The following is a 27,243-nucleotide window of genomic DNA, read 5'->3' as shown; positions in this document are numbered from 1 at the left end:
CCTCAGGATAAGACTACATTTGATGGTGCGAGTAATGGTTCTCTGAAAAAGTACAAGACCTTAGATGAAGCGTGGAAACTGATCAGCGACCTAGCTAAGTCCACTCGGAATACTAGGCATAGGAACAACCATCCCAAAGCTATTGCAGAGGTTTTCTCTAGCAGTGAGACTACTGCTCTCACACAAACTCTGTGTGAGATGACCAACCTACTGAAGCAGATACACCTGAATCAACAACAACCTCAGCCTCCCCCATCACAACAGAGTCAACACTTGGTTCCTTAAAGAGTATATGGAATATGTGCCAATTATGCTCATTATACTGATGAGTGTCTACAACTCCAACAAGAAGACAACACCTTGGCAGCTACTCATAATTTTTATGACTGCCTGAATCAAGGATACTATCAACAAAGCGGCAATTACAACCAAGGTGGAAACTACAATCAAGGTTGGCAAGAAAATTCCAACCAAGGATGGAGGGACAACTACAACAGAGGAGGCATAGACAACAATAGAAATCAGAGGTGGAACAACAACAACAATAACAACAGACAGCAGAACTAGAACCAGCCTTACAGAGCACCTTACCTAAGACAGTCCCAAACGCCTCAGAACAACCAATAGCAGGTCCCTCAAGTCACTTACCCACCTTTCTCTCCCAATGACGAGTTGCTTCACTCCCTTGCGCAAGGACAAAAGACCATTCAAAGCACATTTACTGGTCTAACTTCTGCCATACAAGCTCTTGTCTCCTAGATGGGATCATCGAGTACCTCTAACACTCAACCAGCAAACTCCAGTACACTTCCGTCTCAGCCTTTACCCAACCCCAAAGGAGGAATCAACGCCATTACTTTGAGGTCCGAGACTACACTACCAGAGAGGAGTCATGAGGAGCCAAGCTTAAAAGAAGACACTCCAGTTGAAAGTGCTGTGGAGGTAGAGGATGTTGAAGAAGAAGATGTAGTACAAGACTTGGTTGAAGAAGAAGCAGCTCACCCCAGGAATGGAGCACCAAGGGACGCAGAAGCTGCAGGAGATGTCATTCCTATCCCCTTTTTGCACCTTGCGAGGAAGTCTAGAAGGCAGATGGAACTCGATCCCAAAATGGTAGAAATCTTCAAAAAGGTTGAGGTATCTATTCCCCTTTTTGATGCTATTCAGCAAGTACGTAAATATGCAAAATTTCTAAAAGATTTGTGCATGCATAAGGATAAGATTAATGAGTTAGAAACTATTCCCTTAGGTAGGTCCATATCTACTTTAATGGGGGATATACCTGAAAAATATAGTGATCTAGGTCCATGCATGGTTAACTGTACCATTGGGGGTGTAATATTTTCTGACTGCATGTGTGATTTAGGAGTGTGTGTGAGTATTATGGCATTGTCTATATATGATGCTTTGAGGCTCCCTCCCTTAAAAAGGTCGGCAGCTCGTTTTGTTTTAGGAGATAAAAGCATCATCACAGTGGTTGGAATTGCTGAGGATGTGCTGGTGAACATTAAGGGGCTCACATTTTCCGTTGACTTCTATATCTTGGAGATGCCCCCTAATGACTCAGGAAGACCGTCATCCATCCTGCTTGGAAGGCCATTCCTGAAGACTTCAAAGTTCAAGCTGGATGCCTTTTCAGGAACTTGTTCTTTTGAGATAGACAGCCGAGCAGTGAGCTTCAATCTGGATGAAGCTATGAAGCACCCGCTGAAAGATCATTCCATCTTCTAGTGCGACATCATTGATGAAACTGTAGTGGAAGTTCACCAAGAAGAAGTAGAAGAGCTGCACATGGAGCAAGACACAAGTGTGGGGAAACCCTCTGAACACAATGCAGACACTTTGCCACCATCATTAGCTTCAGATGATCAAGTGCATAGCCATGAGAAGAAATTGGAGTTAAAGCCCCTTCCACCCCACCTCAAGTATACTTACCTTGAGGATAATCAAAAGCTCCCAGTTATCATTGCAAGGGAACTCACCCCCAACAAGAGGAGCAGCTGCTTAGTGTGCTGAGAAGGCACAAGAAGGCTATTGGGTGGAGCTTGGTGGATATAGTAGGCATCAACCCTCAAGTTTGTGAACACCGGATATTTTTAGAAGAGGGAGCAAGACCTGTCCGTCAACCTCAAAGGCGGCTGAACCCCACCATCTTAGAAGTTGTAAAGAAGGAAGTAACCAGACTACTTGAAGCTGATATCATCTACCCCATCTCAGACAGTGAATAGGTCAGCCCAGTATAAGTGGTACCCAAGAAGTCTGGAGTCACTACAGTGAAGAATGAGCAAGGAGAGCTCATAGCAACTAGAGTGCAGAACGCCTGGAGGGTTTGCATTGATTACAGGCGCCTCAACTAGGCCACTCGCAAGGATCACTACCCCCTGCCATTCATTGATCAGATGCTGGATCATTTGTCAGGTAAATCACACTACTGCTTCTTAGATGGTTATACAGGATATTTTCAAATTCATATAGCTCCTGAAAGTTAGGAGAAAACTACTTTTACATGTCCCTTTATAACGTATGCATATAAGAGGATGCCTTTTGGCTTATGTAATGCACCGGTGACGTTTCAAAGGTGCATGATGAATATTTTCTCAGATTTTCTTGAGAACTGTATAGAAGTTTTCATGGATGATTTTAGTGTGTACGGTGACTCCTTTAGCCTTTGCTTGGATAGTTTATCTAGAGTATTAGACAGGTGTGTTAGTTCAAACCTTGTTTTAAATTTTGAAAAGTGTCATTCTATGGTCAAACAAGGTATTGTTCTAGGACATGTTATTTCTAATTCTGGTATTTCAGTTGATCCAGCAAAGGTAAATGTCATTTTTATTTTAGCTTACCCCTCCTCCGTGAGGGAAGTCTGTTCGTTCCTTGGCTATGTAGATTTCTACCAGAGATTTATCAAGGACTTCAGAAAGGTAGCAGTACCTTTATCCAGACTGCTGCAGAAGGATGTTGAGTTCGAGCTGAGTGAGGCTTGCATGGAAGAATTTGATAAGCTGAAGATTGCCTTGACTCAAGCTCTGATTGTGAGAGGACCAGACTGGAGCCAGCCTTTTGAGATTATGTGTGGTGCCTCCAACCATGCAGTAGGGGCGGCGCTGGCTCAGCGCGCAGATAAGGACCCTTTCATAATTGCATATGATTCATAAACCTTAGACGCTGCTCAGTCTAATTACACTACCACTGAAAAGAGCTTCTGGCTATCGTTTTTGCTCTGGATAAATTTTGAGCCTATTTACTTGGTACTAAGGTGGTAGTGTACTCAGACCATGCAGCTCTAAAATATTTATTAGCTGAAAAAGAGTTCAAACTAAGGCTAATACGTTGGATATTGCTGCTGCAAGAATTTGATTTCGAAATTAAGGATAGGAGTGGTTCCCAGAATTTAGTGGCAGACCACTTGAGTCGCCTTGAGCACATTAGGGGTGACTCCACTCCTATCAATGATGCTTTTCCATTTGACAGCTTGCATGCAATATCTGAAGTAGTTCCTTGGTATGCCCCTATAGCTAATTATCTAATCAGTCATACATTCCCTCCTAATTTTACTAAGCATCAAAGGGACAAGTTGAAAAGCAAGTCCAAATATTATATATGGGATGACCCATATTTATGGAGGTATGGTGCTAATTAGATAATTAGAAGGTGTGTGCCTCAATCAGAATTTCAGTCCATTTTAGAGGCCTGCCACTCATCTGAGAGTGGTGGACATTTTGGCCCTCAAAGAACAGCTAGAAAAATTTTAGATTGTGGATTCTGGTGCCCTACTCTTTTTAAAGATGCTACTGCTTTCTGTAAATCTTGTTCCCCATGCCAAAGATTTGGTAATATATCCAAGAGAGATGAGATACCCCAATAACTTATGCTGTTCTGTGAAATTTTTTATGTTTGGGGCATTGACTTCATGGGTCCATTCCCAAACTCTAGCGGTTTCTTATACATATTGTTAGATGTAGATTATGTTTCTAAATGGGTGAAAGCAATTCCTACCCGTGCTGATGATGCTAACACTGTTGTCTCCTTTGTTAGAAACCATATTATCTGTCGCTTTGGATCACCACGAGCAATCGTGAGTGATCAAGGCACTCAATTTTGTAACAGGAGATTAGCAGGACTACTGAAGAAGAATGGGATTGTTCACAAGGTAGCAACAGCTTATCACCCCCAGACCAATGGACAAGCAGAGGTGTCTAAAAGAGAAATAAAGCACATTTTAGAGAAGATAGTCAAGCCTCATAGGAAGGACTGGAGCACCAGACTTGTTGATGCGCTCTGGGCATATCGGACAGCGTACAAGACACCCATTGGGATGAGCCCCTTCTACCTAGTATACGAAAAGGCTTGTCACCTCCCAGTGGAGGTGGAACACAAAGCTTTCTGGGCTGTGAGGGAATGCAACATGGGATTTGAGAAGGCTGGTGCTGAAAGGAAGCTGCAACTAGCAGAACTGGAGACCCTTCGACTCGAAGCATATGACAACTCCAGACTATGCAAAGAGAAGGTGAAGGCTATGCATGATCAAGAGAAGATAGTTCCAGCCTGGGGAGCTGATAAACCCCAATTTTGTGGTTTATATTGTGTAGAATTTGGGGGGTTTTGTAAATATTTCTCACACTTATTCACAAGAAATGCATGATTTTGTGTTCACTCCCTAATATTGCTCCATGATGAAAAACATGCTTGTTTTGCTTTAAAATTGCCATATTTTAATCCTCTTCTACTGTCATTCGATGCCGTGATGTATTTGTTGAGTGATTTCAGGAATTATAGGGTTGGAATGGCCTAGAAGAGAGAAAGAAAGCATGCACAAAAGGGAGGAACATGAAGATTTGAATTTTGGAAAAGCAGCATTGACGCGCACGCGCACTCCACGCACACGCGTGGATGAGGATGGTTGGAAGCAGCGCGTAAGACTGAATGCATCCGCACGGATCAGAAGATTCCTATCGACGCGCACGCGCACTTGGCGCGCACGCGTGTATCACAAAAGCAATCGGCGCGCACACACGCATGGTGCGCACGCGTGGGAAGCTGCACGTGACCTCATTAAAGGAAATCGTGCCTGGTGATTTCTGAGGCTCATCAGGCCCAAATTCAAGCTATTTTTGCATGGAAAAGACCCAAGGATGCTAGAGGGAAAGGGGGGGGGGAAGGGATCAATCATTTTACACTAAGACACAATTTTAGCTAATTTTTGGTTCTTTGTTCTTCTAGAGAGAGAAACCCTTGTTCCTCTCTAGATCTAGTTTTAATTTGATCTTCCCTTGTTGAATTGTGAATTGGATCTTGTTAATTACTAGTTTTAATTGTTCAATTTGAATTCCTTAGTATAATTTTGCTTAGATCTTGTGTTAGTTTTATGAATTCTTGTCAATTGTCATTTTATACCCATTTCATGAATATTGTGAATCTTGACTTGTTTATGTTGCATTGATGATTTCTATGATTAATTGTGTTGTTTGGATGATTGTATGTTGATAATTGTTAGTGGGTACTAGTTGATTTCAATTTAATTGCTATTTGGAACATGTCTTTTGTTAATGCTTACCATGTGTTTGATGAATTGTTTACTTTGATTATGGAGTAGTTCTCTTCACTCTTGGCCTAGGCTAAGGGAATTGGGTAAACTTGAGTCATTGGGTCTAATGAATTTGATGATTTGGGAGCCCTTAGTGGTCAATTTGATAACCATTGACGCTAACCTTCTATTAAGTCAATTAGTAGTGAGGTTAGAACTTATGGGTTGATTTTGACCAAACCATTTGACATACTTCAAGTATAGAAGTAGACTTAATGAGTTTGGTTCCTCATAATTGTCAAGATATGGTTGTTAGACAAGGATGGTGACCCCAATTCCCATGCCTAGCCAAGAGTTGCTTTTATTATTCACATTTGAAAACTCAATTTCTTAATTACTTGTCTTAGTTATAGTTATTTGTTTAGTTAGAATAGAATCATATTGAATGTTACTTGTTGGTTCGGAATTGCTCATGTCTTGCTTAGTTATTTGAATTAGTTTCTTGCATTATAATATTGCTTGCTTGTTAAGATTCCTCCTTTAAATTCTTGCTCAGGACTCACAACCCCGTATTTCTACCCAATATTGAAGCACATATTTGCCCATTCCTTGTGAGACGACCCGAGGTTTGAATACTTCGGTTATTTCTATTGGGGTTGAACTTGTGACAACCAAATTCCTCTTCTAAATTTGATACCCGAGGCTTGTTGTTGGTAGAGCTATACTTGCAACGCAATTTTATTGAGAAAAATCTTTACCGGTACACATCCTCAGGGACTCCATCAGGAGCTAGTTCTCCTTTACAACTCTAGACTTAGACTCATGCCAGGCAAGCTGAGATCAAGGTGGGAAGGCCCCTACAGGATAGAAAAGGCAGAGCCATACGGAGTCTTCCACCTGAGTCATCCTTCAAGTTCCAAATTCATCAAGGTCAATGAACATCACTTAAAGCTGTATCATGGTGAGAAGATGAAGAAAAATAAAGAGCTAGAGGTCTTCCTCTTGGAGGACCCACCAACAGAAGCAGATTAAGCTTATGGACCGTCCAACTTAAGGACGTAAAAGCAAAGTGCTAGGTGGGAGACAACCCACCATGGTATGATCGTTTCTTCTCATTCCTAGTTTATTTTATTTCAATTTTCACAGTAGTCATTCATAATTTCTGCATATTCATCTGCTTGCTGCATTTTACTTTCTGCATAAAAAAAGGGGGGCACACAACGCGCAAGCGTCGCTGACACGTATGCGTCATATGTGTGTGCGCAAAAAATAAAAATTGAACAGAGAGTTGGGCATGAGTGGTGCTGGTGACGTGCCTTGCGCACAAGTAAGTCCACGTGTACGCATCTCTCATGCGTACCTGTTGCTTGCATTTTCACCAGTCCACGCGTACGCGTCCCTCACGTGTAACAACCCTGATTTTCGAGTACATGAGATCTTTTCTGAAAGTACAGATTTCTCCGGAAGATCAGTAAAGGGAACACCTCTGTTATATCATCAAGAATCTCAATCCTCATTATCATTATGTCATCCTTAAGTTAGAACCTCCTCTGAGGCAAGCTCGATAATGCAATCGCGAAGAACCTTGTTTTTGAACCATATCGGTTGGCAATTTTGATTCTGATTTTCGTAAATAGTCTCTGTTTGACGAACCGGACTCGATTCATGAGAGGAGAGAGATAATAGTATAATATTATCATTATATTATTATTAGAAAATGCTTGAATGACATTATAAGGTTACCTGGTCTGTTTTTGTTAAAAACAGAAAATCGGTTTAACCGGATTTACGGTTTACTGGTGCAGCTTAGCACCAGCACTCTCTGATGAATTTAGTAATGCTAAGGCCTCATTATACATGTTCTATTCTCAAAATAAATATGTTACTAGTGTCATTTATTCTAGTAGCTCAGAAAATAATTTTTAGAGATGTTTTTACGAGTGTTCCGATACACCTAGTTTTAGTAGTTGTACACCAGAGATATTTTAATATTATTTTAATCCACCTCCAAGCCAACCAATCACAACTCACCTTACACCCCCAAGACCTCCAAGTCTGTCTCATTTCATCATTTTGGCCGAAAATAACAAGAGAGAAAAGAGAGAAACTTTCATGAACACTTAATCTTCAAAGCTTGATTTCTTCTGAACTAAAACTCAAATCAAAAATCCGATTTCACCAAAATGATCCTCTCTTATTCCTCTACATAAACATGTAACTTATCAAGGATGGAAATAAGGTGAGATGGCTGTCTCCCTCCCATTTCAATTCGGTTTTCAAGGAAAACCATGCAAAACATGTGTTTTCTTGATGTTCTTCCTTAGGAATCATGCTTAACTTGACTTGAGGGCCAAGAAACGTGAATTTACGGCAAGTCTAAGGTGAGATATCTCTTCCTAACATACTGAGTGAGATTTGGTCAGTTGAGAGTTTTTGGATTTAAAGTTGTTCTTGATGTGATTTAGGAGGAAAAAGTGCTTAAGGACCACCTGAAAGTTTAACCGAATTAGGAGCAGCAAAACCAGGTAGGGATTGACGAATTTAATCTTTATTGATTGTGTTTGAGTTGTGTGATTATGATATGGTTTGGATGTTATTGAAATTGATTGTTTGTATGAGTAATTCTTGTTGAAATTTTGGTGAAAACTTGATGAAATTTGATGAAATTCAAGCTATGAATGTGTGTTCTTGTGGCTGCTAGAAAATGAAACCCTAGAGCTTAAATTGAGGTTCAATTTGTGTTAAAATTATGTAGAAAAGATGGGGTTTTAGTGGCTGGAAATTTATTTTGAATTTTGGTAAAAATCGGTTGCTGAAAAGACTGAAAAACGGGTAAAAACAGAGAAAAAATTTGAAGAATATATGAAGAACACGAAGAACACTTTGAGTGTGGTGAAGAACATTGAAGAACAACTTTTAGATCTTAGAAAGGGCAAGGAAGTAAAAGTTTTGGTGTTTAAGGGGTTATATGGTAATTTCTGGAAGTTAGGGTGGTAAAGAGAGAAATATTAAAAGTTACGGGTGGTAAAAAGTGAATTTTAAAGGTTAAAAGTAAAAGGTAAGTTAATTTTCGAAAATTTAGTATTAAAATAATAAATAATAATAAAATATTAAATAATAATATTTAATTAAAAATAATATTTTAATAAAAATAACAAAATAATGCGGAAAAGTCAGTTTTCTGTAAAAGCTTTAGAAAGACAACTTTAAGTGTAGAATCTCAAAATTACCTTCATAAAACACTTAGGGAGTGGTAATAACATGATAGTGAGGCAAAGATAAAGAACAGATAAAAAGTTAAAGAAAAGATAAAAACCAAAGAAAAAGTCTGGAAAATTTTAATGACAGAAAAACAGACAGAGACTAGTGAACGAATTAGGGCAACTTAGTTAGTACTTGAGTTGCGACTAGGGTTAGGTGTTATATGAAAAGTTAAACTATTTCAGTATAGACTTAATGAACCTATACCTGGGACAGGCTAACTATTCATACCGAAATTTACATAAGCTTTAAATACACATGTTAAACAGAGAAATCAGAGCAGAATAAAGTAACACAGAGCACAAAGTAACCAGAGTAAAGTAAAGAGATACAAAGAGAAAAGAATAATATGATAAAGAGAAATGGTTTGAGCCAGAATATTGTAAAATTGAACGATGTAAAGTTTGTACAGTATGATTGAACAGAGAAAGAAAGAGGTACTGCATAAGAATGTGAAAATGATGATGAATAATGAGAATGATGATGAATGATGATAATGAGAATGATTATGTAATGATCTGCTGCGTGAAGGCAGTCAGATAGATAGTGGTACGACCACAGAACGTTTTCCAGTGTTACACAGCTATTGAGAGCTGTACCTGCAACTGATAACCTGGGATCACTTGCAGAGGATATTAATTCATACCCGGCTAGAATGCCGCACCTGTAAGGCAAGGATTGCTTACAAAGAATATGATTTCATACACAGCTGGAATGCCGCCACCTGTAAGGCAGAGTTTGCATATAGAGGATATGACGCATACGTCGGTTAGTGAGAACTGTACCTATGCTTACTGGAAAACCATACCCGTTTCAGCTGCTTCGGGTTACGTCGGGAGCGGGTAGAAACCGACAGATGAGCTCATTACCTGCGCTAGGGCTAGACATGCATCATACTTGGTTGCGCGTTTCCTTTGTTATGATTGTGGTATGAATGTATGCTTTCCTTGTTTGTATTCCATTCTCTGCGCTTGTGTTATTTTCTTGTATTCTTCAGTTTGTGTTCTGCTATCTGTTTTCTCTATCTTCTCTACTTATCTGTGTTTTCTAATTACTGCTTCTTTGTATTCTGCTAATAGTCTGCTAAACAACATAGAATTAATGAACGTAACTAATAACCCTGACCCTACTAAGAACTCCCCAGTTCTTACCCCTTCTCTCTCCCTTCCCCCTTCAGATGGAAGTAAGAGTAGCTTACCATAATTCGCTAATGACTGTTCGCAAGAAGAGGATTCTGCTCTAGATAGTCTTCTGAGTCTAGGGTGAATATCGTTCTCTGATTATATGTATATACTGTGAGACCAGCCAACGTCTGCACCCCGTTCGTATGCGCACTTTAACCTAAATCCTGTGTACGAGATTCCTATTGTGTGGCTACTTCATGAGGTACCAGAGAGACGTCCTGTGGAAAAGTCTGATCGTGCAGAGGAGTAGTAGATGATATTCTATCTTTTGATGACGTTCCACCTGACTTGAGTTTTGAAGACCTAGAACGTACTTTCCCTCGCTTTAGTAGTTTAGAGGGACTAGGTGAGTATAGAGTCTAGGCTAGCCTAGGTGCCAGCTTAGGGACCTCTTGAACAGGTCAGGACCTGGGATGTTGTATGTATATAGATGTATATAGATATTATTTAGCTATATCTAGGGGTGTTCTAACTAACAGTCTATATTCTAATAAAGGCTGAATCACCGAATGTTGTCATCTACTTGTGATGTATTTATGTGTGGTTGTTTATAACTGTTTTATCTGTTATTATTTGTGAATTGATTATAAATGATTTTGTCTATTAATCCAAACGTTTTCAAAAAAAAAAAATACACCTTGCAAATCAACTACGCTTTTTACAACGAATCAGGCTCATATGATAAATAATAGATAATAATTAGGAAGACAAATTGGTAGCGCTCAGTTTTCAGTATGATCTAGACATATTGAAAATTGGGTCGTTACAATTTGGTATCAGAGCAGTTCGTTCCCAGTAGAGCCTGGGGAGTGGACTGACTATGCTTCATTGCATACTCTGTTGTGTGTCTCATGCGTATAGGATATCCCAGTGATATATGTTGCATGATTGTTTCTGTGTTTTCATTTTGGGAATGTTCACACTTGACTTAAAGTGTTAAGACTGATCACCTTAACAATGATTGTTTGGTGTGAACAGGACTACAATGGGTTCACGGAGACGAGGCGTACGGGAAAGAATTCCTAATGTTAACTACGAGAGGGAACAGGAAACGTTTATGGCTACCATGAACAACGCGGCTGAAGTAGTGCGTGAAGCTGCGGTAACAGCGGCTAGGGCTGTTGAACGTCTTGGAGTGAGAAATGGGAATGATGAGAATAACTTAGGGCATCCTGAAAGACCTATGACCCTTGCGACCTTTCGGAAGGTTAATCCGCCTAAGTTCAAGGGTACACTCGTTGCGACTGACGCTGATAACTGGTTTCGAGGTATTGAACGATCACTGAGAGTGCAGCATGTTCCAGAAGGACAACACGCAGAATTTGCTACTTATATGCTCGAGGGAGAAGCTGAGTACTGGTGGCAGGGGATACAGTGACTGCTACAACGTAATGAAGGTGACATTCCTTGGGATATTTTTAAAGATGAATTCTACAAGAAATATTTTCCAAGAGCAGTGCGTGATGCTAAAGAGATAGAGCTTATGCAGCTGAGGCAAGGGGATATGACTGTTGTTGAGTATGCTCGTAATTTTGATGACTTGTGTCGTTTCTCTAAGATCTTTCAAGGGAATCCTGCTGACTTTGAAGAATGGAAGTGCTTGAAGTTTGAAGGAGGCCTTCGTGATAATCTGATGAGTTCAATAGTTCCGCTGGAGATACGTAATTTTGCTGAATTAGTCAACAAGAGCAAGTTAGTAGAAGAATGTATTAAGAAAGTGACTGTGGCCAAGGTGAGTCGCCAAGGATTTCCACCAAGGCGTCTTAGCAATCATCAGGCAGCTGGGAGAAGGGTGCATTTTAAAGCGCGTGGCATACGACAGCATAAGAACCTACAAGTTGGTAACATTACTACTCGCCGTACGGGTAAGAATAGAGGTAAAGTAAGGCAAGGCAATGGTAAACGAGCCCATGAAGCTTACATAAACACTACATGTAAGCAATGCAGAAAAGAGCATGATAACAGATCTTGCCAGTTTGGATCACCTAACTGCTATGCTTGTGGAGAACTTGGACATATTGCCAAGGATTGTCCGAAGGGATTTACTCAAAATTCAGTTAGAACCCAGCAACAAGGACGAGTGTTTGCTATCACTATTGATGATGTTGTGCAATCGAACGCCCTTATTTAAGGTCAGTGTTATGTCAAGAATCGATTTCTAGCTGTACTGTATGATTCGGGTGCATCGCATTCTTTTTTTCTCTAACTATTGCTTACGAGTTAGGATTATATTTCTTTAAATTGAATTTTTACTTGACTGTCCATACACCTGCATCCCAAAATACTTTGACCAGTTTAGTGTGCCTGCAAGTACCATTCGCTATTAGGAACAGGACTTTTATACACGATCTAATCTATTTACCTCTATGTGGTTTAGAAGTTATTTTAGGATTAGATTGGTTATCTAAGTATCATGCTTTCCTTTATTATTTTAAAAGAACTGCTGTTATTCCATCTGATAGTCTATGTACTAAGCCATTTCTGTCCCACGCCTTATATCTGAATTCTGTAAGAGTTACCTTAGACGGAAGGGATTATGAGGGGTATGTTCTGTTAGTGGCTAGCTCGAATGACAGTGAACTAAGCTTAGAACGAATCCGAGTGGTGAAATAATTTCCTGATGTTTTCCCAGACGACATACCTGAATTTCCTCCTTAGTGAGAGATAGAATTCAGCATTAAACTAGTACCTGGAACCAGACCGATTTCCATAGCACCGTGCCGGATGTCACCACTGGAATTTGCAAAGTTGAAGAAGTAGTTGGATGAGCTACTTGGAAAGGAATTTATTCATCCTAGTGCATCATCTTGGGGAGCTCCAGTATTGCTAGTAAAGAAGAAGGACGGTGGAATCAGACTTTGCATAGATTACCGACAGCTAAATAAAGACACTATCAAGAACAAGTATCCACTTCCATGGATAGATGATTTGATGGATCAGTTGGAAGGTGCAACTGTGTTCTCAAAGATTGATTTGCGATCGAGCTATCACTATATTCGAGTGAAAGAATCAGATATACCGAAGACTATATTTAGAACTCGTTATGGTCACTATGAGTATACGGTTATGTCGTTTGGACTAACTAATTCTCCTACGATTTTTATGGATTACATGAATCGTATTTTCCGTATGTACCTTGATCAGTTTGTAGTAGTTTTCATAGACGATATTCTCATCTATTCGAAGACAGAAAGAGTGCATGAAGATCATCTAAGGGCTATATTGCAGACACTGAGGACTCAGAAGTTATATGATAAACTATCAAAGTGTGAATTCTGGATAGCGAAGGTGGATGGAATTTTTGAAGGACTATGATTTCAAATTAAGTTATCACCCAGGGAAAGCAAACGTGGTGGCAAACGCTTTAAGCAGGAAGAATTTGAGTATCTCTTGGATGATGATACAGGAAGAAAAATTACTCGCAGAATTTGAGGACCTTAAGTTGGTTATGACTGAGACGTCAAGTGGAGTCCGTTTGGCCCAATTGCGTATAACACCAGATTTTAAGATTAGTATTCAGCAAGCACAAGCACAGGACTCAGAAATGATGACGATGCTGAGATGGATGAACACAGAAGAACCAGAAGCTGTGAGACAGGATCGTAGTGGCCTATAAAGGTACAAGAACAGAATTTGTGTGCCTAACTCTGGAGAATTGTAACAAAAGATTCTTGCTGAAGCTCACCAAAGTAGATTTTCTATGCATCCTGGAGTGACAAAGATGTATCGAGATTTGAAACAAATGTTCTGGTGGCCGGGCTTAAAGAAAGAAGTAGCTGATTATGTCTCAAAATGTTTAACCTGCCAGAAGGTGAAGGTGGAACATCAGAAGCCGTTAGGAACCCTGCAACCCTTAGAAATACCACAATGGAAATGGGAGCAGATTACTATGGATTTTGTCATGGGATTGCCAAGGACCTCAATAGGACACGATACCATCTGGGTAATTGTGGACAGGTTGACAAAGTCAGCGCACTTCCTTCCGATTCGAGTTGACTATACTTTAGAAAGGCTAAAACGAATATATATTCAAGAAATCGTACGACTACATGGGATACCTTCGTAAATTGTCTCAGATCGAGTTTTGAGGTTTACTACTAGATTTTGGGGAGCTTTTCAGAAAGCGTTGGAAACAGAATTACACACGAGTATACCATACCATCCTCAGATAGACGGACAATCAGAGCAGACAATCCAGATGTTAGAAGACATGTTACGATTATGTATGATAGACAACCAAAGTAGCTGGGATAAGTATTTGCTGTTGGTCGAATTTGTCTACAATAACAGTTGCCAATAAAGTATCGGGATGGCACCATACGAAGCTCTCTACGAAAGAAGATGTTGGACACCATTGTGTTGGAATGACGATGGGGAAGCTAGTGTCTTAGGTCCAAACTTAGTGTAAGAAACTACTGAGAAGATAAAGGAGATTCGTCGGAAGATCCAGACAGCACAAGGCCGTCAAAAGAGCTATGCCGATAATAGACGTAGACCATTAGAGTTTAGTGAGGGAAATCATGTCTTTCTAGAAGTAACTTCGATTACTTGAATAGGTGGAGCCCTTAAGACTAAAAAGCTTAACCCACGATACATAGAACATTTCCAAATACTTAAAAGAGTCGGTCTAGTAGCTTATCAAATAGCCCTTCCTCCTTATTTATCAAACCTTCATGATGTTCTTCATGTCTCGCAACTTAAGAAATATATTCCCGACAAGAGTCACGTTTTACAACCAGAGACAGTACAGTTACGAAATGATTTGACATATCAAGCATCACCAGTTCAGATTGTAGAAAGAAGTGATAAGCAGCTAAGAGGCAAAGTTGTTCGCTTAGTCAAAGTAGCTTGGGAACAAAGAGGAAAAGAAGAGCACACTTGGGAACTGGAAGATAATATGAAAGCTAATTACCCGCATCTATTCTCAGGTAATTGAAATTTTGAGGACAAAATTTTCTTTTAGGAGGGTAGAATGTAACAACCCTGATTTTCGAGTACATGAGATCTTTTCTGAAAGTACGGATTTCTCCGGAAGATCAGTAAAGGGAACACCTCTGTTATATCATCAAGCATCTCAATCCTCATTATCATTATGTCATCCTTAAGTTAGAACCTTCTCTGAAGCAAGCTCGATAATGCAATCACGAAGAACCTTGTTTTTGAACCGTATCGGTTGGCAGTTTTGATTCTGATTTTCGTAAATAGTCTCTGTTTGACGAACCAGACTCTATTCATGAGAGGAGAGAGATAATAGTATAATATTATCATTATATTAGTATTAGAAAATTCTTGAATGACATTATAAGGTTACCTGGTCTGTTTTTGTTAAAAACAGAAAATCGGTTTAACCGGGTTTACGGTTTACTGGTGCAGCTTAGCACCAGCACTCTCTGATTAATTTAGCAATTCTAAGGCCTCATTATACATGTTCTATTCTCATAATAAATATGTTACTAGTGTCATTTATGCTAGTAGCTCAGAAAATAATTTTTAGAGATGTTTTTACGAGTGTTCCGATACACCTAGTTTTAGTAGTTGTACACCAGAGATATTTTAATATTATTTTAATCCACCTCCAAGCCAACCAATCACAACTCACCATACACCCCCAAGACCTCCAAGTCTATCTCATTTCATCATTTTGGCCGAAAATAACAAGAGAGAAAAGAGAGAAACTTTCATGAACACTTAATCTTCAAAGCTTGATTTCTTCTGAACTAAAACTCAAATCAAAACTCTGATTTCACCAAAATGATCCTCTCTTATTCCTCTACATAACCATGTAAATTATCAAGGATGGAAATAAGGTGAGATGGCTGTCTCCCTCCCATTTCAATTCGGTTTTCAAGGAAAACCATGCAAAACATGTGTTTTCTTGATGTTCTTCCTTAGGAATCATGCTTAACTTGACTTGAGGGCCAAGAAACGTGAATTTACGGCAAGTCTAAGGTGAGATATCTCTTCCTAACATACTGAGTGAGATTTGGTCAGTTGAGAGTTTTTGGATTTAAAGTTGTTCTTGATGTGATTTAGGAGGAAAAAGTGCTTAAGGACCACCTGAAAGTTTAACCGAATTAGGAGCAGCAAAACCAGGTAGGGATTGACGAATTTAATCTTTATTGATTGTGTTTGAGTTGTGTGAATATGATATGGTTTGGCTGTGCTTGAAATTGATTGTTTGTATGAGTAATTCTTGTTGAAATTTTGGTGAAAATTTGATGAAATTTGATGAAATTCAAGCTATGAATGTGTGTTCTTGTGGCTGCTGGAAAACGAAACCCTAGAGCTTAAATTGAGGTTCAATTTGTGTTAAAATCATGTAGAAAAGATGGGGTTTTAGTGGCTGGAAATTTATTTTGAATTTTGGTAAAAATCGGTTGCTGAAAAGACTGAAAAACGGGTAAAAACAGAGAAAGAATTTGAAGAATATACGAAGAACACGAAGAACACTTTGAGTGTGGTGAAGAACATTGAAGAACACCTTTTAGATCTTAGAAAGGGCAAGGAAGTAAAATTTTTGGTGTTTAAGGGGTTATATGGTAATTTCTGGAAGTTAGGGTGGTAAAAGTAGAAATATTAAAAGTTACGGGTGGTAAAAAGTGAATTTTAAAGGTTAAAAGTAAAAGGTAAGTTAATTTTCAAAAATTTAGTATTAAAATAATAAATAATAATAAAATATTAAATAATAATATTTAATTAAAAATAATATTTTAATAAAAATAATAAAATAATGTGAAAAAGGCAGTTTTCTGTAAAAGCTTTAGAAAGACAACTTTAAGTGCAGAATCTCATAATTACCTTCATAAAACACTTAGGGAGTGGTAATAACATGATAGTGAGGCAAAGATAAAGAAAAGATAAAAAGTTAAAGTAAAGATAAAAACCAAAGAAAAAGTCTGTAAAATTTTAATGACAGAAAAACAGACAGAGACTAGTGAACGTTCTAGGGCAACTTAGTTAGTACTTGAGTTGCGACTAGGGTTAGGTGTTATATGAAAAGTTAAACTGTTTCAGTATAGACTTAATGAACCTATACTTGGGACAGGCTAACTATTCATACCGAAATTTACATAAGCTTTAAATACACATGTTAAATAGAGAAATCAGAGCAGAATAAAGTAACACAGAGCACAGAGTAACAAGAGTAAAGTAAAGAGATACAAAGAGAAAAGAATAATATGATAAAGAGAAATGGTTTGAGCCAGGATATTGTAAAAGTGAAAGTTGTAAAATTTGTACAGTATGATTGAACATAGAAAGAAAGAGGTACTGCATAAGAATGTGAAAATGATGATGAATAATGAGAATGATGATAATGAGAATGATTATGTAATGATCTGCTGCGTGAAGGCAGTCAGATAGATAGTGGTACGACCACAGAACGTTTTCCAGTGTTACACATCTATTGAGAGCTGTACCTGCAACTGATAACCTGAGATCACTTGCAGAGGATATTAATTCATACACGGCTAGAATGCCGCACCTGTAAGGCAAGGATTGCTTACAGAGAATATGATTTCATACACGGATGGAATGCCGCCACCGTAAGGTAGAGTTTGCTTACAGAGGATATGACGCATACGTCGGTTAGTGAGAACTGTACCTATGCTGACTGGAAAACCATACCCGTTTCAGCTGCTTCGGGTTACGTCGGGAGCGGGTAGAAACCGACAGATGAGCTCATTACCTGCGCTAGGGCTAGACATGCATCATACTTGGTTGTGCATTTCCTTTGTTATGATTGTGGTATGAATGTATGCTTTCCTTGTTTGTATTCCATTCTCTGCGCTTGTGTTATTTTCCTGTATTCTTCTGTTTGTGTTCTGCTATTTGTTTTCTCTATCTTCTCTACTTATCTGTGTTTTCTAATTACTGCTTCTTTGTATTCTGCTAATAGTCTGCTAAACAACATAGAATTAATAAACGTGACTAATAACCCCGACCCTACTAAGAACTCCCCAGTTCTTACCCCTTCTTTCTCCCTTCCCCCTTCAGATGGAAGTAAGAGTACCATACTATAGTTCGCGGATGACCGTTCACAAGAAGAGGATTCTGCTCTAGATAGTCTTCTGAGTCTAGGGTGAATATCGTTCTCTGATTATATGTATATACTGTGAGACCAGCCAACGTCTGCACCCCGTTCGTATGTGCACTTTAACCTAAATCATGTGTACGAGATTCCTATTGTGTGGCTACTTCATGAGGTACCAGAGAGACGTCCTGTGGAAAAGTCTGATCGTGCAGAGGAGTAGCAGATGATGTTCTATCTTTTGATGACGTTCCACCTGACTTGAGTTTTGAAGACCTAGAACGTACTTTCCCTCGCTTTAGTAGTTTAGAGGGACTAGGTGAGTATAGAGTCTAGGCTAGCCTAGGTGCCAGCTTAGGGACCTCTTGAACAGGTCAGGACCAAGGATGTTTTATGTATATACATGTATATAGATATTATTTAGCTATATCTAGGGGTGTTCTAACTAACAGTCTATATTTTAATAAAGGCTGAATCACCGAATGTTGTCAACTACTTGTGATGTATTTATGTGTGGTTGTTTATAACTGTTTTATCTGTTATTATTTGTGAATTGATTATAAATGATTCTGTCTATTAATCCAAAGGTTTTCAAAAAAAAAAATACACCTCACAAATTAACTACGCTTTTAACAACGAATCAGGCTCATATGATAAATAATAAATAATAATTAGGAAGACAAATTGGTAGCGCTCAGTTTTCGGTATGATCTTGACATATTGAAATTGGGTCGTTACATCACGCGTACGTGTGACCCTGCAAAACGGCGTAAAAGGGTGTATGGCCAGAGAGTTATGATAGTGTGAGGCTGGAACTGTGCTGGGGGCACCAGCCCCATCACGCGTATGCGTCCCTGACGCGTGCGCGTCGTTTTCCCACAATGGCCTCCCACGTGTGCGCGTTGATGACGCGCACGCATCATGTGCATTTTTGGCTCTCGTGCATATCTAACAGAGAGTTGTGCACGCGCGGGGCTGCCCTCGCGCCACTCGCACAACCTCTATCACGCGTACGCATCCCTGACGCGTACGCGTCTTCTGAAATTTGCGCTTCCCACGCTTATGCGTCGCGTGCGACGCACAATTAATCCACCTCAGCGCCTGATTTCAAATTATTCCTTCCCCAATCCTAATTCTTTTCACTCATTCTTATTTCTTCTTTCCTTCTTCTTCCTTATTCTCTCTTCATATCTCTTACTTTCTTCTTCCCTTCTTTATCCTCTTCGTCAGGTTTCTTTTCTTCTTTCTCTTTTACTCTTTCATTATTACATTAATTTATGTTTCTTTCTTCTCTATTTTTTCTTTTAGTTTCATTGTCCATGGTTTCTTTTTCTTTTCTTTTTCTTGCATTCTTATGTTGGTATTGGAGTTTTATTTGGGTGTTACCGTACTATACTAAAGCTTGTGGGTATTATGAGGAATGATTTGACAATTGATATTTTAATTTGGCTCTCATATATATTTGTATAATATTATTTTCATTCCTACTTTAGCTTGCTCACCAAGTGTTTGTGAAAAAGCCTATGGCATCTTGAACTCTATTTTGTTTTACTCCTCTTTTACTTGAATGCCTCTTTTTCAAAACACTTGCATTCCACATGTAATTGGGATTATTATTCACAATTGTCATCATTACAAATGCTCTTTTATTTGGCACATTTATTACTTGATGCTTGAGCTATGCTTCTCATGCCTGTTACTTGCATGTTTTTACCCTCTTGCATCGGATTATTTTGAATTGCCTACCTGTTCTTAATTGAGGTGATAGTGGAGATTTTTGAGGAGACAGCCGCGTGAGGCCAACTTATCATGGGTCGTTGAATTCTACTCCAACTTCTACTTGCCCACTCTGCAGACTGTCTACATTCGTCATTAGCAAGTTCCTGTCTCCGAGAGCGTCATACAGAGTGCATTGGATCTTCCACCTAGTCCAGAGGGATGGGACGCCTATCAAAAGGCCTCTTTCAAGCGCCAGACATACCAGTTCGACTGGAATAGCGTCCTTGGTGTCATAGGACAACCTAGTAGTAAGTGGATCTTTGGACAGCATAGGACTCGACCTAAGAGCATCTCAGCCCAGTCACTCACCCTAGAGGCTCGCGTGTGGGCACAAATTATGTCCCACTACGTCTTTTCGAGCACTCACGAGTCAACCTTCACAGCAGACATGGCTGTCCTCATCTGGTGCATCCTGACAGAGCAACCCTTCAACCTGCCCCGATACATCCAGGCTGCCATGGGACACGTACAGATAGCGGGTAACCTACCTTTCCCCACTGATGTTAGAATTTTTGCCAGTAAAGAATTTCATAAAAACATTCGCGTTGTAGATATAGTCTCTAAACCGACAGAAATCCCTTCGTACAAACATTTTGGTTGTCACAAGTAACAAACCCCTTAAAATTGATAACCGAGTATTTAAACCTCGGGTCGTCTTCTCAAGGAACTGCAAGGAAGTGTGTTCTTATTATTGGTTATGGAGATTGTGAATTGGGGTTTCAAGAATGAGGAACAAGTAACTTAATGGCGGGTAAATTAAATGGCAATTAAAATAAATAAATAACTGCAAAGCAAACTTTTGGCAAGGTATGAGAAATTGGAAGTCCAGACTTAGTTATTCTTATCAATAACAATGAAGGTTGAATCTTAATTCCACTTAGTCAACCTTTAATAAAGTAGAGGAAAGTCAAGGGACTAATTAGTTTGATCTTCGAATCCTATTTATTTCCTAAGAAAAGGTTGGGATTATTGAAGCTCAATTCAATTAGCAAAGATAACAGTTATCAATTATGTTGAGATAAGATAACTCCTGAGTTACTGCTTTCTTAACCAAGACCAAAAGGGGAAAAAGTAAATTTACTGGAATAAAAATGTCTTCAGATGGGAATAACAATAATGTAAATAAAAGAAAGCAATATTAAACTGAAATACCTCAAGTAATATTGATCAAGAAAATCCTAACATGAAAGTCATAAGCCAATTGAGATGTGAATAACAAATGGAGTAATAAAATAAAATAAATAAAAGTAGAAAATAATCTAAGGGAACATTGAACCTGTGGTTGAAAAGATCATAGCTTAAACATAATAAAAATCCTAAATCCTAATCCTAATCTTAAGAGAGAGGAGAGAACCTCTCTCAAAACTAAATCTAAATCATGAGAAGTGAATTATGAGAGCATGATTATGAATGGATGCATTCCCCCACTTTATAGCCTCTAATCTGTGTTTTCTGGGCCGCAAACTGGGTCAAAAATAGCTCAGAAATTGCCCCCAGCGTATTCTGGTACGTACAGGTCGTGGAAAAGTGACGCGGAGGCGTCGTCCACGCGGGTTGCGTTCCTGCCAGGTCACGCGTCCGCGTGACTCACGCGTTCGCGTCACCTGGCGTCGGGGTAACTATGGAAAATTATATATCAAATTGAATCCCCGGACGTTAGCTTTCCAACACAACTGGAACTGTGTCGTTTGGACCTCTTTAGCTAAGGTTATAGCCATTTGAGTGCGAAGAGGTCAGGTTGGACAGCTTAGCAGTTTCTCCAACATCTTGTATTCCTTCCACTTTTGCATGCTTCCTTTCCATCCTCTGAGCCATTCCTGCCTTGTAATCTTTGAAATCACTTAACACACATATCAAGGCATCTAATGGTAATAAGAGAGGATTAATATTGGCAAATATAAGTCCAAAAAAACATGTTTTCAATCAAAGCACATAATTAGGAAGGGAAATGTAAAACCATGCAAATAGTATGAATAAGTGGGTAAAGAGTTAATAAAAACCACTCAATTGAGCACAAGATAAATCATGAAATAGTGGTTTATCAACCTCCCCACACTTAAATAATAGCATGTCCTCATACCAAGCTCAAGAGAAGCTATAAAGATGAAGAGGAATGATAGAGTGTATGCAATGCAACCTATCTATATGAATGCAACTACATGCAAAAATGATTCTACCTACTTGGTTAAGAGTAAATAAGTCCTCCAAGACAAATATAAATTAGATTTCACTAATTCAAATTATACAATAAAAGACAAGTAAACTTGTAAGAAGATAGCTCATGAAAGCAGGGAACATAGAATTAAGCACTGAACCCTCACTAGTAGTGTATATCTAGTTTCTCAAGTGTCTAGGGTTAATCACTCTACTCTTCTCTAGTCATGCTTTCTAAACTTTGTTCTTCATCTAACCAATCAACAAATATTTAGCATACCAATGCAAACATCATGAGGTCTTTTTAAGGTTATAATGGGGCTAAGGTAAGGGTAAGGGTATATATATGGCTAAGTGAGCTTTATAAAGTGAATCCTTGATTAGTCTAAGATCTCACCTAACATATAAATACTTTATACAATTTTAAAATATTTTACCTAGCTACCCAAATTTTTCCCACTTTTGTATTACATGCTCATGTATCAAACTTATTATTGAATTTTGTCCTATGTGCATTGATTTTTTTTTATTTTGCATTTGGGGTAATATTATTTTTTTTTCTTTTCTTTATTTTCTTTTCTTTTGTTTTCTTTTTTTTATATATCCCCTTATTTAATTACTTAATATATATATATATTTTAATGCACATGGTAATTTAATTATTTTGATTTCACATGAGCATGCTTCCCAAATTTTCAAATAACTCATTCAATTTAATTCCCTTTTTTTTTCATATCATCCCATGTTCCCATAAAATTCTCCACACTTAAATTATACACAATATCTATCTTAAGCTAACCAAGGATTCAACTTGGGATTTTTATTTTGTTTTTCAGCTTAAGGCTAGTAATGTGGTTATAAAACAAAATAAATGGGGATAAAAAGGCTCAAAGTGGCTGACAATGGTGATTTAAAGGGTAGGCTTATTTGGGATAAGTGATTTAAAATTAAATAATGGCCTCAATCATATGCAAGCATGTAAATACACTAAATATTGGACATATAGAATGGAACAAAGCTAAGATTGAAATCATAGTGAAGAAAACACACAAGAATAAAAATATATGGTTAAATAATGTAACCATGTAAATAAGCTCAAAATCTCACAGGTTGTGTGTTCTTTGGCTCAAAAACCATGTTCCAAATACAACTTCAAACAAGTTTTAACAAAAAAAATTTTTCAATTTAAATTAGTGAAAATTTTCAAAGACAGGGTCTTAAAAGAATTTTATTACTTTAACCAAGTAGTAACTAGATGCATAAAATCAAACAAATATGCAATTAAATATGCAAATGCAACAACTAACAAGAAAAATAAACCATTGGTGTTGAGATAGAAGAGTAACTAACCCATGGAGATCGGTATCGACCTCCCCACACTTAAAGATTGCACCGTCCTCGGTGCATGCTCAGATGTGCAAGTGGACGGGTTGTTCCAACTGATGCTTTTCTCCAAAGATTGTGCAGATGGACTTATCTGTCTCCCCATGTAAACGTCTTCCGCTTCCCTTCCGGGTGGCCATCCTGAAAGAAGAAGGGAAGAAAGGTAACCCAATAATAGAGATAAGAAAATAAATGAAGTATGGTTGGGTTAATGCCAAATGATAAGGGTCTCATTTACATGAAAGCTTCAACATGTACGTGAGAAAACAATAGAAGTACATGGCATACTAGTGGTGCAAAATATGCAACAATGGGGGAGAAAGTATAAATTCATGTCAATGCAAAAGTAATACAGGTATAAAAGATTGGCATTGATTTAAATAATATTATCGAACCAGAATAAAACAAGTCTCTAAACACCAAGATAATACCAGAAAAGATATAACAGTTGAATAATAACATTTGAACACCAAGAATTTTAGAAAAGAGAATAAAAATATGCACAAAATTAAAATGCAATGAATGAAAGTATGCAAATAAATAAAATAAAATAAAAGATAAGAGGAATGAGAAGAGTAAGAAAGAAAGAAGAAAGAAGAAAAGATAGAAGAAATTAGGATTGGAGAAGAAAAGATAAGAAAATTGGCTGATCTGGATATTCTGTGCGCCGCTTGTAACGCGGTCGTGTGAGTGACGCGGTCGCGTGGTGCGCGATAAGGTCAGGTGATGCGGACGCGTGGGTCACGCGATCGCGTGGCCTGATTTATGCGATTGGCGCGAGTGCAGCCTCGCGTTCGCACAACTCTCTGTTTAAATGCATATTGCCAAAAATCTGGGTGACGCGGTCGCGTAGGGCATGCGATCGCATGAGTGGCCTTATTTCCAATATGACGCGGACGCGTGGGGCACACGTTCGCGTGGGAGGGCTTGGGCTTCCAGCACGAGTCCAGCCCAACTCCAGCTCAACTTACTGCCATACACCCTTGTTACGTCGATTTACATGGCATGCGGCCACGTGGGTGACGCGGTCGCGTGGGAGGCCAAAGTTCCCACATGACGCAGTCGCGTGAGCGACGCGGTCGCGTGGGGTCAAATGATGCTAAAGGCGCGCCTCCAGCCACGCTTTCGCGTGACTCTCTGTTCAATCTTTTTCTTCACATTGCACTGGTGACGCAGACGCGTCATCGACGCTGCCGCGTCGCGTGCATGCTTTTTTTTTTTGTAGAATGCAGAATGCAGTATGCAGAATGCAATGCTTAATGTGAATGCTATGCATGATTCCAGGTTCAATAAAATAAAAATAAAATTCAGAAACAAACAAAACTAAATAAAATTAAAATTGCAAAAGGAACGATCATACCATGGTGGGTTGTCTCCCACCTAGCACTTTTAGTTAAAGTCCTTAAGTTGGACATTAGATGAGCTTCCTGTTATGGTGGCTTGTGTTTAAATTCATCTAGAAATCTCCACCAATACTTGGAATGCTAATAGCCTCCGGCGTCCTAAACTAGGCATGTAAAGCTTCTGAGCAGCTTCAAACAGAGTCTTAGGCTCCCGGGTTGACGAATGTCAGAATAGAATCCATGATCCCAAGCCTTGTCTTTAAATCCGCCTCTGTCTTGATCTATATTTTTCCATCCGGGCGGTTTAGAAAGTAGATTCTCACCATAGTGACCAAACGTTTTCCGAGATCCATTCAATTGAGCATGATACCAATCCGTGCACTTCGAGTTGAAGCGTAGAGCCTTATTGAACCTTGTACGCCAGCTCTGAGCACGAGCCATTTCCTTCTTACTCTTAAAGCCGCAGAGAGCTCTAAGCTGGCCATCTGTTTCAAGCAAACCGTATTCAAGTGAAAAAGTAAAGTTAAAAGTTAAGGATTGTACCCACTTGAAGCTTGTATTGGGTGGTAATGGCCTTGGGGAAGGTGTTTCTGGTGGTTCTGTAAGTTCTACTCCCTTGTGCTCTTCTGTGAATTCCTTCACTTCCTTGTAAGGTGCTTCAAATGCATCTGAGTCCTGGTCAATGTCTTCTATGTCTTCCTCATCACTTGAGTCATAGATTGGAGGTTGAGAGAAATCTACCTCCGCGTCATCTTCGTATTCACTTGGGGAAGATTCTTCGATCTCAGAGAATTCACTTGCGGATTCAAGTTCATTACTAAGAGAGCTTGACTTGTGACTATCATCATCAAGGGAATTTGTGTCCTGGGTTATTCCGTCTAGTTCTTCATAAACGACTTGCCTTGGGGATTGTGCAATATCCTCCTTAGCATCAACTGTAATGTCCTTGATGGAGTTCTCCTCAACTCTGGATTCCCATGGAGGTTCAGCGTCTCCTAGATCTTCAACCAACTCTTCTTCTTGTACAATGACAGCTTCTTCTACTTGTTCTAGTACGAATTCATGCTCTGTCTTGTCCACTGGAGTTTCTAGTGTCTCCTTCATGCTACGCTTTTCATTAGATTATCCACATGGGGCTGTGGTTGGTCCTTGAATGTTCGCGTGTCTAGAAGCTAATTGAATTACTGCTTGCTCCAGTTATCGAATGGTTGTTTGAAGTTTATTTACTGTTGCCTTGAGGCGAACCTCTGATTCTCGGGGTGATGGATTCAGACATGAAACATAGGGAAGTGGTGGTGCTTGGGGGTAAGTGGATTGGAACTAGGGTAGGAAAGGATCATACGGTGGCGAATGGTGAAGAGAAGCTTGTGAGTGTGATGGTTTGAGGTTATGTTGAGAGGATGGTCTATAGGCACGGGGTGGGGCTTGTTGGTAGTTACAAGGTTGTCCACCATATCTTTCAGCTGGGTATGCATTGTAGAATGGTTGTTGTCCATGATATCTTGGAGGGTGTTGTCGCCTGAAGGGTAGATTAGATCCTCTTGGCTCCATCCATCCTTGATTGGTCTGACCTTGATGCATATTCCTGCTGTAACTTCTATTTCCTTCAACAAAGTTAGACCCAAACTCAAAGCGAGGGGGGTGAGAATTCATGGTAGCAAATAAAAATAAAAAGGAGAAACAAAAATAAATAAACAAGCAAAAGGAAAATATTTACAATAACAAATAATAAGGCACACGTTAGCAGTTCCCCGGCAACGGCGCCATTTTGACGTTAGGATTTTTGCCAGTAAAGAATTTCATAAAAACATTCGCGTTGTAGATATAGTCTCTAAACCGACAAAAATCCCTTCGTACAAACTTTTTGGTTGTCACAAGTAACAAACCCCTTAAAATTGATAATCGAGTATTTAAACCTCGAATCGTCTTCTCAAGGAACTGCAGGGAAGTATGTTCTTATTATTGGTTATGGAGATTGTAAATTGGGGTTTCAAGAATGAGGAACAAGTAACTTAATGGCGGGTAAATTAAATGGCAATTAAAATAAATAAATAACTGCAAAGCAAACTTTTGGCAAGGTATGAGAAATTGGAAGTCCAGACTTAGTTATTCTTATCAATAACAATGAAAGTTGAATCTTAATTCCACTTAGTCAACCTTTACTAAAGTAAAGGAAAGTCAATGGACTAATTAGTTTGATCTTCGAATCCTATTTATTTCCTAAGAAAAGGTTGGGATTATTGAAGCTCAGTTCAATTAGCAAAGATAACAGTTATCAATTATGTTGAGATAAGATAACTCCTGAGTTACTGCTTTCTTAACCAAGACCAAAAGGGGAAAAAGTAAATTTACTGGAATAAAAATGTCTTCAGATGGGAATAACAATAATGTAAATAAAAGAAAGCAATATTAAACTGAAATACCTCAAGTAATATTGATCAAGAAAATCCTAATATGAAAGTCATAACCCAATTGAGATTTGAATAACAAATGGAGTAATAAAATAAAATAAATAAAAGTAGGAAATAATCTAAGGGAACATTGAACCTGTGGTTAAAAAATCATAGCTTAAATATAATAAAAATC

General features: G+C 38.8%; 1 pseudogene; it reads left to right on the top strand.

The window, feature by feature from the left end:
• The window catches only part of LOC148555543 (uncharacterized), a 193,399-nt pseudogene that overhangs the window by 121,987 nt on the left and 44,169 nt on the right, over positions 1–27,243 (top strand).

The sequence above is a fragment of the Arachis ipaensis genome, chromosome B6, assembly GCF_059453495.1.
Source record: "Arachis ipaensis isolate K30076 ecotype BB chromosome B6, ASM5945349v1, whole genome shotgun sequence".
NCBI lineage: Eukaryota > Viridiplantae > Streptophyta > Magnoliopsida > Fabales > Fabaceae > Arachis > Arachis ipaensis.
This window is presented reverse-complemented; position numbering and strand designations above follow the sequence as displayed.